This window comes from Colius striatus, chromosome 12 (assembly GCF_028858725.1).
Source record: "Colius striatus isolate bColStr4 chromosome 12, bColStr4.1.hap1, whole genome shotgun sequence".
NCBI lineage: Eukaryota > Metazoa > Chordata > Aves > Coliiformes > Coliidae > Colius > Colius striatus.
In genome coordinates, this window is record NC_084770.1 from 27341605 (window position 1) to 27354545 (window position 12941).

Genomic DNA, 12941 nt, shown 5'->3' on the forward strand with positions numbered 1-12941 from the left:
ACAGCGCTGCGAGCCCCGTGCTGCGGCCGTGCGGGGGACGCCGGCGGTGCTCCGGAGCGGAGCCGCACCGTGGGCCCGCAGGAGCTGCGGGGGACCGAGCCGGCCCGGGGACGCTCGTTTGTGCTGGCGCTGAGAGCCCCAGCAGAGCCGTCTCCCACATGTTGGGAAACATCCCTCTGTGTAGTTTTTCAGTCTACGTGGCCAAAACGGAAAGTATTGCACAAAAAGCCCCCACCCCAATCAAAAGAGGACCTCTGCCTACCTGAGCTGCAGCTTCACACAGTCAGTTTCCAACTGGCAAAGCTTTCCAGCAGTCCCCGGTCAGCGGTAGCGCACAGCAGGCTGCCCCTGTCCCCGCCGAGCACAGAGAGGCAGCGGGAGCCTGACGCTGGTGGCCGGGAGCTTCGCTGTGGCTGCCGGGGGTCGTGGCGGTGGCAGCCAGTCAATTGCAGATGTAAAAGCAGGACCCTGCTGTCATCGCCCTGCAATTCCAAGCGCAGGTCTGAGCCTGTCCTGGAGCCCAAATTCACTTCATATCCAAACTATTTGGACACTGGCCCGTGCTCCAACACAGGCTGATGGAACATGCCTGCGAGTATGGAAATTTATTTTTGCTCTGCCCTTTAGCATAAGCAGACTTGCAGGCCCAGAATGTGAGGCAAGGGCAGGGACGTGCATGCTTAAATTAAGTTCATTACCAGGTACTAAATGAGGCCTTATGCAACACCATGGAGCTGCTGTAGGCAGGTAACTGGCTGCGTTCTCCTTCCTAGAAGGATGTCCTTTCCTTCCTGCCCCTTACGGCTGAGGAAAGGAAGAAACAACATTTCTTCTATTAGCTGCCAGCTGATTTCCTCTCCTAAAAGTCAGATATCAACCCCAGGCATAATCTATTTTTACCTTTTTGTTCCTCCATCTGCCTTCTTAGGCCCTCCTTGTGTATGCACCCCTGTGCTCCTTGCAGTAGCTGACAGTGCTCCTTCACTGAGTCTATTAGAAGAGCAGCATTGGCTCAGGACTCCAAGACTGATCTTCTCTGGAGCAAACCAGAGGCTAGACAAGCTCTGCTTTTCCCTGGGGTCAGGTAACCTGCAGCTTTGCAGAACAGAATTACTAATGAAAAGGCCAAGTTTCTGAGAACAGACTGAAAATGTCAATTGATTTTGGCAAGTAAATTGTTTTCACAAAGACCTTAAATTGAAAACTCCAACCATTTTCCTACCAAGTTAAAACTCAGCACCGCTTAACAGGTTTAATTAGAAGTGAGACCATTCAGCTCATTTTTCATCCTCTGGCCAGAAAAGGAAGGAAGACCCCAAACATCAACAGCAAAGAGATGACCAGCAGAGAGCTCACCTTGCAGGTGGAACAGTTGCTTTGCAGTAACTTATTTCACCCACTGAATATAAACAGAACATCAATAACCTGAAGTCTTGCTCGTTACAAAGACATTAAAAAGTAAATGACTTAATAAAAACGATTTGCTTAAAATAGGTTTCTTATCTGTTGTATCCTCTGATCTGTCCCAGTCCTTTGAGCCTGTCACTCTTGGGGTCGATATGACTACGTAGAGTTCGCTTCAGAAAACATAGGTGGGGCTAAAGGAATGAGTCATGGGAAGGACAAAAAGAGGGCCAGGATATCTCAGAACTGGCTTGAAGGAGCTATCTGTAGGGAGTGTGTTTACTCCAATAAAACTGCACGTGGCAAAAATCCCTTGTGTGAAGAGGGCAAATGGAGCATTTGAAAGCAAAATACTAATTAAAAATAGTCATTGAGCAATCAATTGTTTCATAATGTGCACATGTATGCATGCAGTCACTGCCAGGCACTTCGGTTCTGGGAGCCAACGTCACCAAGGATGTCTGAAATTAAGGATACTTGAGTTGCTACTACATCCCATTGGTCTTCATTCCTCTGCTAGCAGGGGGATTGGCTGCTCTTTCTCAAGCTGCACCAAGCAGTTCTCTCAAAATAAGCAGTTGCACGCCGCCTGGGAAGCTGAAGCCAGTTATTAAACATTACTCATTTCTATAAAGCTTCGTTAACACTTTTTTAACAATGTAAAGCACTTGCAAAGCATTTAGGCCAATATTTCCTGAAGAGGTCAGTGATTTTGGAGATTTTGAAGGCATCTTCAGGGCACTGGAAAGGTTAAAACCTAAAATTAGAAGCCTGCGTGAAAATGTTGGCAGGCACCCACGGGTGTTCATGTGTTTTCCTGGTGGTGTTGGATTTGAATACCACCACCCGTTGGGCACTTTTCAGACACATTTCAAGGATGCAGCCTGCCACCTAAATGGGTCAGTGCATTCCTCCAAAGAAAGACATTAACTATTTTGGGAAGTCGTGTGCCACTGTGCTCCTGAGAGTTTGCCTCTGCTGTGGGGAGCCTTTTCTGAAATGAAGCAAAACCCAGGTGGCTTGAAAGCAGTTCACACACATGGAAAATAACTCCAAAGAAAGCTGATGTTTCTTAGTAGCTGTTTACTCTTCAGGGATACCTACCCTAACCAGTGTGGGGAAGGGCTTGGAGCTGAAGGAGGAGATGAAGGTGAGCCGTGGCAAACAAGAGCAGAAAGCTGAAGAATACAAAGGGAGAGGATAGTTTAAGCACCACATCCCTTACCCTGATCACCCATCAGGGAGAAGAGAGCAACATTAAGCAATGAACAACATCAAAAGCCCTGAATGCAACACAGGGATTGTATCACTGGATAAAAGAGAGACACATTAGAGTTGAGGATGAGTGCGGGCTACTGACTGGCAATAAATAAGCACCATAAGGAGCTGTGCAATGAACGGAGCAGGGATGAAGCAAATCCTCTCAGCACAATGAGGGAGAACACATTCTGACATAGCTAGAAAAAGTTGTAGTGGACAGAAAGCTTCAAAAAGAAAGAGATGCTGTTAAGTGCCAACATCACTGCAGGTCGTGAGGCAAGTAAGCACAAAATGTAATGAGCGCAGCCAGTCAGCAAACAGTAGGCAGTACTGAGCAAAAGGAAAGGTGATGTTAACAGGAATGGTGAGGAGGAGCAGAAGAGTGAGGTCAGAAACCATTGAGGAGTTTGGGGTTTGAGTGTGCTAGGGAAAAGGTGCAGGAAATGAAAAGGAAGAGCTGCATGGGCATAGCATGGAAAAGGAGAGGCTGGATTTAGGTGAGGATGAACACACAGCAAAGTCTCTTCGTGTGATAAAAGATCTTTCAAAGAACTACAGGGAACACACCAAAGCTTGCTAAAATCCTTCCCTTGACTTTGAACTGACTTTCACCATCGCCCTGCCAAAAGCCCTGTGGGTCACATTGACTGAAGCTGGTCTGCTGGGATAATCAGCAGGTAGAAGTCAGTTTCCAGGACTGCTCCCTTTCAGCCTCTCCTCTTCCCATCCCCTGTTTGAAATGGCAGCTGCACCGGGAAATGTCATCTGTAACACAGCTCGCTGTGCTGGCACGTGAACAGCCCTGGCAAACTGCTACTCCCTCTCCCCAGACCTTTATCTTTCCACTTTCACGGCCTCCTGGCTGACTCTGTAGATCCCCTCTCCCCTGGTCTCACAGTGCTGCCAGGTGAGCAATGGCCTGGGTGTCCATCTGCAGCAGTGCGGCGGCAGGAGGAGTGAAGGGGATGAAATGGGACATCCCTTACAGCTGAATACTGTGCTCATCCTACAGCCAAATGCCATGCTCATCCCACTGACCTCATCCAACCAGGCTCATCCCACCGCTCAGGGCTGGTGCTGGGTGCTGTCCCACCACCTGCACCCTCCTCACTGCTCCTGCTCAGCTGGGGAGGCACTGGGATTACAGAGCGTGTGCACAAGCCACCTGGGAAACCATCAATAGCATGTTTACTGGTTTGGCACTGCAATTAGTAATGCATAGCCCCCTGTACGCTCCAGTCCTCCCATGTTCCATGTTCCTACCCCATGTTCCTACCCCATGCCAACCCTCTCTCTTCCTGCGCATCCCAGTAGCCATTCGCGGCTGCAAGTGCCCCAAAACAAGGCCCATGGCAACACTGCTCCTGTGCAGAAAGTGTGTGTCTGATTTTTCCATCCAGTATCTCCCATCTCCGAAGCCTGGGAGTGGAATTGCAGAGCTGAGAAGAATGAACATTGCATCACTGCTGCTATAAACACGGAACCATTGCTTTTTTTTACAGCACTTACAGTATCGAGGCAGCACGGAACCAATGCCTAGCCAAGGGAGGTAGAGCCTGATGGTGTTTGTCTGGTTCTTGAGGGAGAAATAAGAAGCAAAGAGCTTTTGCTGGCCACACAGGAGACTTGAAGGGAGCTGTTCTTGCAGAATGGCAATCAGCGAGGTGCAAACTGCAAACACGGGTTCCCGAGCGTTATCGCCAGGTTCCCACCCAGTCCCGTAACCTCAGGCCCAACCACAGCCTCACAACTCTTCTCAACAAGTATTTTCTCACACGTCCCTGCACCACAGGGCTCCCCTTCACACCAGGCTGCACCACTCCAGCTCTGCCTTCCAGCCACCCTTAATAGCTCTCTCCTCAAACCGTTTGCCAATAGCAGGTTCAGTGAGTAGCCAGGAGCATTGCACCTCTTCATCTCTGAGACCTTCAGGCACTTCACAAGTTAAATACATGCTCTCTCCAACTCAGGTGCTGGTGGAAAGCTTTGTCTGCCAGCGAAGCAGAAATGAAATAAACATCATTTTGAACTGCCATGTGTGTGCTGCTCTCTCAGATTTGGAAATCTCAGATGGGCAAAGCTACCAGTGACCTCCACACCTTGCAGGTCCATGCCACCAGCTACTTCTGGTGCAGCACACGCCTCCCCAGGTTGAGGAATAGATCCTAAATGGCTTAGCTTGGACTGATACCTTTGCTACCTCTAATAGTGACCGTGGGACAGGAAGCTTCCAGCTGCAGGACCAGTCATTCTGCATGTCAAGGAGGTCCTCACACTGCTGTGCTGCTCTGTGCCTTAGGGGTGATGCTTGATCCGATCTCTAGGTGACTTTTGCCACCTTCTACTTTTGGCTGCCCCTTCATTGTGGTCATCAACAAAACTTCACCAGGTAAAGTTAATCCAGGAAGAGTTAGCTCAGCAGGAGCTCCATGATTTCTTGCTCCTCTGCTTGCAGCCAGACCTGCTGAATGGCACAGCTCCTGCTTCCCAAGGCACATGCAGCTGCTTCTCTGTTACCAGCACTGTGGTCCAAAGCAATCTCCCTCCGAGGTGACTAACAAGACTTGGCTCTCAAAGGATGGAGTAATCATGGGATGCCAGAAAGACAACTGGCAAGTTTGTCCTCAAGTCCCAGGCTTCCTGCACCCAGCACAGCAGCCCAGAAAAACGCCTCCTAGTATCCAGAACTCACTGGTGGGACTCACCATCTCAAGCATGCTGCCTTATCTGAGAGCTGTGGCTGCCTTTGGCATGGATGGCTGGGTGCAGGATGTGGGAACAGCTGCTGTGTTGATACAACTGCTTTGGAGCAGCACTCAAAATCCCAGCCCAGGTCAACAGCCTTGTCACTCTCTCCTTTGTAAACAAGCTTTTGAGCACCTGCTCTGAGGTCTAAAATGGGACTGTTTCTGGACCTGAAATACTCCTATGGAAAAGAGTTGCGTGCATCCCTGAGCACTCGGCTCTCAGCTCCATCCAAATGCTAAGCCAGCCTGAAGCACCTGCAGATCAATTGTCCTGGACAAAGACTCGTCATACAAAGCCAGGAAAGAAAATGATAGCCAAAGTAATCCCAGGAAAATGGCACTTAATGAAGGTTTGCAGATTCCAGTGCAGTAGCTAAATCAACATGTTGTTTTGCCAAGAAAACGTTGTGAAATCTGCGGTTTGCTCTTTGATCCTAAGCCTTCCCTGCCCATCTATTCATCAGCAGCATCATTAGACAGAAATGACTGTAAAAATAAGATTGATTAGTTGGTGAGCTTCTGATAATAAACAGATTGTTTTGGCATGTCATGGCCAGCTACTGGACGTCTCTGGCATACATCAATGTGCTACTGAACCTTGAGTAAAAACTGTAAGGTGTAAGATCCTACCTGTGCTATGACAGACTTTCTCTGCCTTTTCTGTAAAGGTTTTAATACACAGGAGTCAAGATTTTGTGATTTTAAAAGGGGATGAGAACTGAAACGAGGAACAGGTCATTAGTGAAGGCAGGAAGCAATAAAAAGGCTGATACACGCCTCATTTCTTTACATGCTTGTATGTTATTTATCTTTCTTCCAAACATGACATAAGCCTAGCAATCACAGAATCACAGAATGATGGGGTTTGGAAGGGTCCTTTAGAGGATGTCCATGTTTTTTTCCTAACACAGAAGCACATTAACAAGACTGTGAAATTCTGCAGCTCTGCTGTCTCTACCCAGGAATGGAAATTGCACTGAAAGGTGAAAATTCTCCACTCCCTTTTTAATGGGAAAGGTGAATTGTTTTAAATCAATATTGACTGCCAGAAAACTCAAGTGTTTTAAATCAATAGCAACTGGCTGGAAAATGCAAGTAGCATTTCTAAAGTTAAGAAGCTAAAATTAGAAGTGACAGACTTTTGTAATTTACCTGCTCTCTCAAGTGTAAGATGACTTTGGTCTCCTCTTTCTCCAGCGTCACACCTCCCAGATTTCACGCGTAGTCAGATGCAGCCCAGCTCCCTCCTGGGGCTCAGCGACACTTAAGGCAGCGCGAGCCCAGCTCCTCCTCCCGGCCCTGACACCAGCCAGCACACGGATCCCTCACGGTTTCCAAACCCAAAGCGTTGCGGCGTTCCTGAGCTCCTCGCCTGGCCTGCTGCAGCTGTCCCAATGCCCTACATTCCAGACAGCTTCCCTGATGGATTGCACAGCCCGGGAGCTGACAGCTCCCCCGGAGCTTCCACAGGCTGGGCTCTTGGGGTATGTCAATACTGCAGCGAAGCGGAGCCCGCGAGCTCGTGTGAGCACATCTTGTGCCGTGCTCTCGGAGCTTGCTGGCCATGCTCCTGGCCTACTTTGTGCAGCACAGCTTGCCAGCAGTGTGGCATGGCCGGTGCTGGCTCTCTGGGTCGCTGGTTGGCGAGTCAAGCTCAAGCCCACGTGAGGCTGGAACAGGCGAGGAGCTCCCCGTGATGCCCACCACGCAGTGCCGGGGGCTGCAGGAGAACCAGGCTGGAGGGAAGCCTGGGGAGAGCAGAGCCTGGGGCACGTGTCTGTGCAGCCTGTGAGACTGTCTGGCCTACATCATGTGGGAGAAGGAGGGCTTGGTCTGGAAACTCATGTTGTCCTTTTCTGGCCACAGCTGCCAGGAGTCTGCTGTATTCATGGGCAGAAAGTTATAAGCTAAGATGACTCTGATGAGCTTAAAAACCAAACCAGCAAGCGAGCAGGCGCCTAACAGTGTAACACTGTCAAGTCCAGGGCAGTTACAGCACACTCCAGTAACTCCCCTTCCTCATGAAGAAATACTACAACTTTTTCAGCACTTCCTCTTTCTCTGTTCCAAATCATTGCACTCCACACAACACCTTTATTTGCATAAGGAAACAACTCACTGACACCGTTTCTAACTTTAGGCCATTCAGAATTCAGTTACGTAAAACCCAGTAACTGATTTTACTGCTTGCAATAATTAGCAAAATGTACATTCCCACAGCATAATCTCTGCCCAGGCTAATATTTCTCCACCTGCTCAGCTACTTGGCTAACAATCTGTCCACTTAATTCCTCCACAGGCTGCAGGTAGCTGGAAGCAGTGAAGTAGGGCTCATTCACGTTCCCGAGCTCTCTAGCTCACACCATACAGAGTTCAGATTAAAGACTCCCCCTGTATAACTCATGTCAAATTCTCTTGAAAGCTGTCAAGGACACATCCTAAAAGACAGTGCCACACAAGTTCTGATTTCTTGCAAAAGAGACAGTTAAGACACCCTGCAGAAAAATTGCGAAAGCTCCGCTTTTTAACAGTATTTTAAGACCTGCTGAAACTTCAGCTGCTGTGATAATGACGTGGCACTAGCTGAGCACTATAATCAACTCTTTGCACTGCTCAAGTTCCTCAGACATTTGCTGTTCTTCTGGAAGTTTAAAGGTTGGCTTTGAGCTACACAAATTACCTCTGGAGGGAAAAAATAAACTAGAAACCAGAGAGATTTTATGTAGTGGTTTTGTGAGTGAGAGCTCGTGTATGGAGGTGCATTCAGTTAAACTGAGCTTTGACAAAAAGTTTTGTATTTATTTATTGAAAACATATATGTTTCTGCTTCTTTCCAGTTTGCTTTTTACCCCCCAGACCTGGCAAGGCTGAGCTTTCAGCAGTCGGCTGCCAGGGAGCTGACTGATTCTGCCCTTCATTATGTCAGAAAATGAGTCAGGAACGGGGAGGTGAGAATTAATTTCATCTATTTGGGGTTTCCAGTGAAAAACTCATGTTTCAAGACTAGCAATATTTGGCAAAGGCATCCTTATTTTTCAGACAATTAGACAAGATAGAAACTGGTCCCACATCAACCAGCAGCAGGAACTATCCTGTACAGCAGTCAGAAGAAACGACCGACTCTGTGAGCTGCTGTGTGCACCACACAAAACATCAACTCCCTCTCATGAAATGTCCTCTCTCCCCCTGTTAGCATCATGGCAAAAAAATCTCATTGGACTTCAGCCTGCTCAGATTGGGCTTCACACTTTCTTTTGTTTTGGGTCCTTGTGGGATCTGATAGACTTAGTCCTGCAGAGAAGGAAACAAAGGAGCCTCGGGCCAGCCAGCAGGTGGTGAGGACACAGAGCACGCAGATCATTGCTTTGGCTTTTCCTCCAAATGGTCTTCCCAAATAATAGGTTGAGAGTCTTTAAAACCTGAGAAGGAAATCTGTGTTGCAAACTAGCAAAAGCCCATCACAAGGAATGTAAGGACCATGCTGAATTTGGGGTCACCATCCCTGTGCTTCCAGCAGTCCAAAAACCAAAGCAAAATTTGGTCCGAGCTCCGGAGCATCACTCGGAGGATGAACCCATCAGTTAGGGATGTGTGCACAGAACTGGCTCAGATCGACAAGAGAAGCCAGCATTGCTTTAGACTTCAGTAAGATCTGAGACTGGGTTAATTTCCCAGGGTTTAGGGTCACATTGCCACTGTTTCAGAGGGCCACTTAGTGTATTCTATAGACTCCAGAACTGAAGTTTCAGTCCAGTCGATGTCCCTACCATTCATTAATACCAAGCACGTGCTAAAACACAGACCTCCACATAATTCACCAGAAATGGCAGTTTCCTCTACTTCCCAGCTCTTGCAAGCAGAACAGCTCTCTTTTCATTTCAGCTTTGGTGGTCATGTTTTATCAAGCCATGAGACAACTGCCTGAACTATGGGCTGTTACTCCTCACTGAGGCTGTGTTTCTCACCTTGGCACGCTGGATGCCGGAGCCCGGCCGCAGCAGGAGATGGAGTTGCACAAAGAATGCAAGATCAAAATATCCCTGAGGACAACAGGCCTCTACTTCTTCTAGCATGAGCCTGTGTCCACTTATGGAGAGCAAAGGTATAATTTACTTAGAGGAAGAATTATTTGTGCATAAACAGCCATTAACTAATAATATGGAGAAGATGCTTTTAAATTCAAAGGGGTGGCACAGCAGCTGGTACTAGACAAGTGACACAAGCATCTTGTTACTTACATAAACTGAAGCAGATGGGAGTCTGATGCTGATGACAAAACTCTCTGTGAGTAACACTGGTTAAATCTTTTAGAGAGCAATTCAGGACTAAGTTAAAAGAAAATGGGGCATTTCTCTCCTAGTAGAAACTAACTTCAAGAGTCACATTTTTATCTCTGTTTGTGTAAAACAGGAATGGAAGTAACAGCTGCTGGCTTGTTTCCAAACCTGATTATCATGAGGGGGAAAAGGGGAAGCACTTGTCTGTTCTTATGAAAAAAACTAGTCATGTAAGGTGTTGAGGAAAGAACATCCTTCTTCCAGGGAGAAAGAAAAGACTCCTGTGGATGCACAAGGCTGGTTACAGTGCTTATCCACTACCATGGCCTGCATCTACTGCATTTCTTGTGAGTCTCTAGGCTTCAGTCCTTCCAGTTTCACTTGGGTGCATCTCATCTTAGGCTGTAGGGTCTTCAAACACTGCTAAGTGACATCTCAGCCTGTTCTGCCTGCAGCTTTGGGAGTGACCATACTGCATCCCCAGAATGCAATTCAGCTTCTTCAAATAGAATAAACACCTATTTAAATAGTAGTCTTCCTCCACCACTCCCTCAAAAGCCTATGAGCGGGGATCAAAGATTTCTTAAGCTCAGGTGGCCCATCCACACGTCAGGGTTCAAGCTTACTGACCTCTATAGCCAATAACAACCATGGCAGTAATGTGTTAGGGCAACAACCAGACTGTGAACAATGAACCCAAATAATCTGGCATTTACAGTTTGGTCAGCTGGGACGTCTGTTTTATACAAGTTGAAAGCATAGTTTGGAGTTACTCATCTGGATTGTGAGCACAACGCCTGACCATCCCACTCCCCTAAGAAAACAATACATGGAAGCAGCAGCTATTCTAGAAACACCCCAGTGACTTAAAATACGAGCAAAATCAGTCTGAGAGCAAAAGCTGGGAAGACAATAAATTCAGCACTGGCAGTGTAACATTGATACTCTCAAAATAGGAGGTGCTTTTCCAGAGTGAGGGGATGAGCCAGGCCAGCCTCACAAAATGATGGCTCTTTGCTGACTCTGAACAACGGCAGCTGCCCAGAGGAAGGGATATGAGGAGGCTCAAGGAGAAGGTCTTGAAATGGAAGGTGATGCTGGCTCAGAAGAGGGAGCACAACTGCAGCCACATGCAACCACGTTTCTTTGCTGGTCCCTCTCAGTTCCTTGCTCTTGGTCCATAGGTAGTGGGTCTCTGAGGTATCGTGACTTCTTCTGGCCCCGTGTCCATGACTTCTCCCAGGGACTGTCTGAATCTTTCACTCTGCAAGATGGGAACCAGGCCCTCTGGCCAGTCTGGACATTCACCTGGCATGGTCAGGCTTTACAGTACTGAAATGCTAGAGTGATGAGATGCTGGTTTCAGGAACACATAGCTGCAGATGGTCTGGTGTTGGCTACAGGTCAGCATTTAAGCAGGGAGCATGATCAGTGGGTGACAAAGGTAGGGAGGTCGGGGCAGGATGCAAAGCAGTCTCTGAACTCAGGTTGCCAAACACGTATGGAACAGAGATACTTAGGGACCAGCAGGAGCCTGTGATGTTACACAGCTCTGCAAACTCACTGTGTGACAGAAGTGGTGGATACACATTATTTAGCCAGTGATTCCAGCCAGTTACCTCAAGCTGGTACAGAACCGACACAGGTCAATTCAGTATGCAGAAGATAAAGACACTAGACAAACCACATCATGAACAGACAAGCCTTCAGCTCTTACCAGATTAAGTGTTTCACTTAGCCAGCAGGTAATTCTTTAATTAAAACAACAGGAGTTGCAGCCAGAACAAGTTTTTGAAGGCTAGAAAGAAGAATGTATTTGGAAGCTGCTACCACCAAGTAACAAAGCTGGCTTTGCCCCAGGATTAAAAACCATTTTGCTGCTGCACTCTTGGGTGAGGGAGCAGCTTGGGCAAGCAGCTCCCTGATGTTGGGTTTGTTCCCTCATACCTGCAAAGACACCACATTCACCTCAGTACTGCCCTGGTGCTTGTCTACATGATGAAACTAGCTACATGTGAGGATTAATCCCCGAGCAAGGGACTCTGTAAATATTAAGCAGCCCTTTAAAACCAGGCCAAGAGAGGAAGAAAAGAGGGGAGGTGATTGGCAGCAAAGAAAAACATATTTCAGGGTTAAGAATCCATCACATGGTTTTGAAATGGCACAGAAAGAGATAGACTGCAGGTACTGCAGACTGCTACACTAGTCAACACTTGCTCGAGCTACTAAGGTCGTTTCTCCAGTCCAGTTAATGAGTAGCATGGTGACAATGGCACAGCCATCAACCATGCAGGGCCCAGCCAATACAGTCTTGCTTCAGCTTTCACAGCTGTTAATGCTCTGTCTAAAGCTTCAGCAACTGGAATCAAGTGATTGCTGCTGAAGCTCAGCTTTCACTTAAACAGATAAAAGAAAATATGAAGCCTCTCACCATCAGTGAAAAAAAAAAGGCACCTGATAAGGTGAATTCCCTCAGGTCAAAAGTCAGAGGAGAAACAAAGAGAACCTAACCTGAGACAGGGTCAAAACATTGTGATTTTAAAAGCAAACCTGGTCTTTCTGAAGGTGTTTTTCCACCTTCTGATTTTTTTCCTGGAGGAGTACTTAGTAGAAAGATGGGACTGCCTGTAAAAAGGAGGCATTCATCACCAAAAGTTGGCACGAGAGGCAGCAGGAACCCCTTTATGTCAGCTGGGAGAGGAAAAAGCCAAAGTGCTACACAAACTACACAGAATGAAGCAAAACCCACTACAGCCAGGTAGGGGAATGCAGGAGGGAGATGGGGTTTTTTTGCTTTTCTTCTTTTTGATCATCTTAACCTATCCAGGAACCCTCTAAATCTGTCTCTGAACACCACTTTCACCTCCTCCATCTAAGCCAAGCTTCCCTTAACACTGAGTTCAGCTTATAGACAAAAGAGGAAACCAAACACACAGTAAAACCATGAGGACTGGCCAAATGAGGATTCCTAGAAGTAAATATGACAAAGGCAAGGTTGGTTAGCACTCAGGCTCCCAGGGTTAGAGGTTAGCCCTGCATTCCTCTCAGGGAGGAGAGAGAAGGATCTGGCTTCTACCTCCTCAGTGTGAGAGTTTCCTATGAGAGCTGGGGGATTTACTCTGTTACTTTCAATAAGCTTATTCTCTCAGCCAGCCTGGTCCAACTTCTCCTCTGGTGTCCAAGCAGACACAACTCAGTTTTAGGTGAAAGTGAAACCTTCAGTTCTGTGTGAGGGTCAGCCCCAGCACTCCCC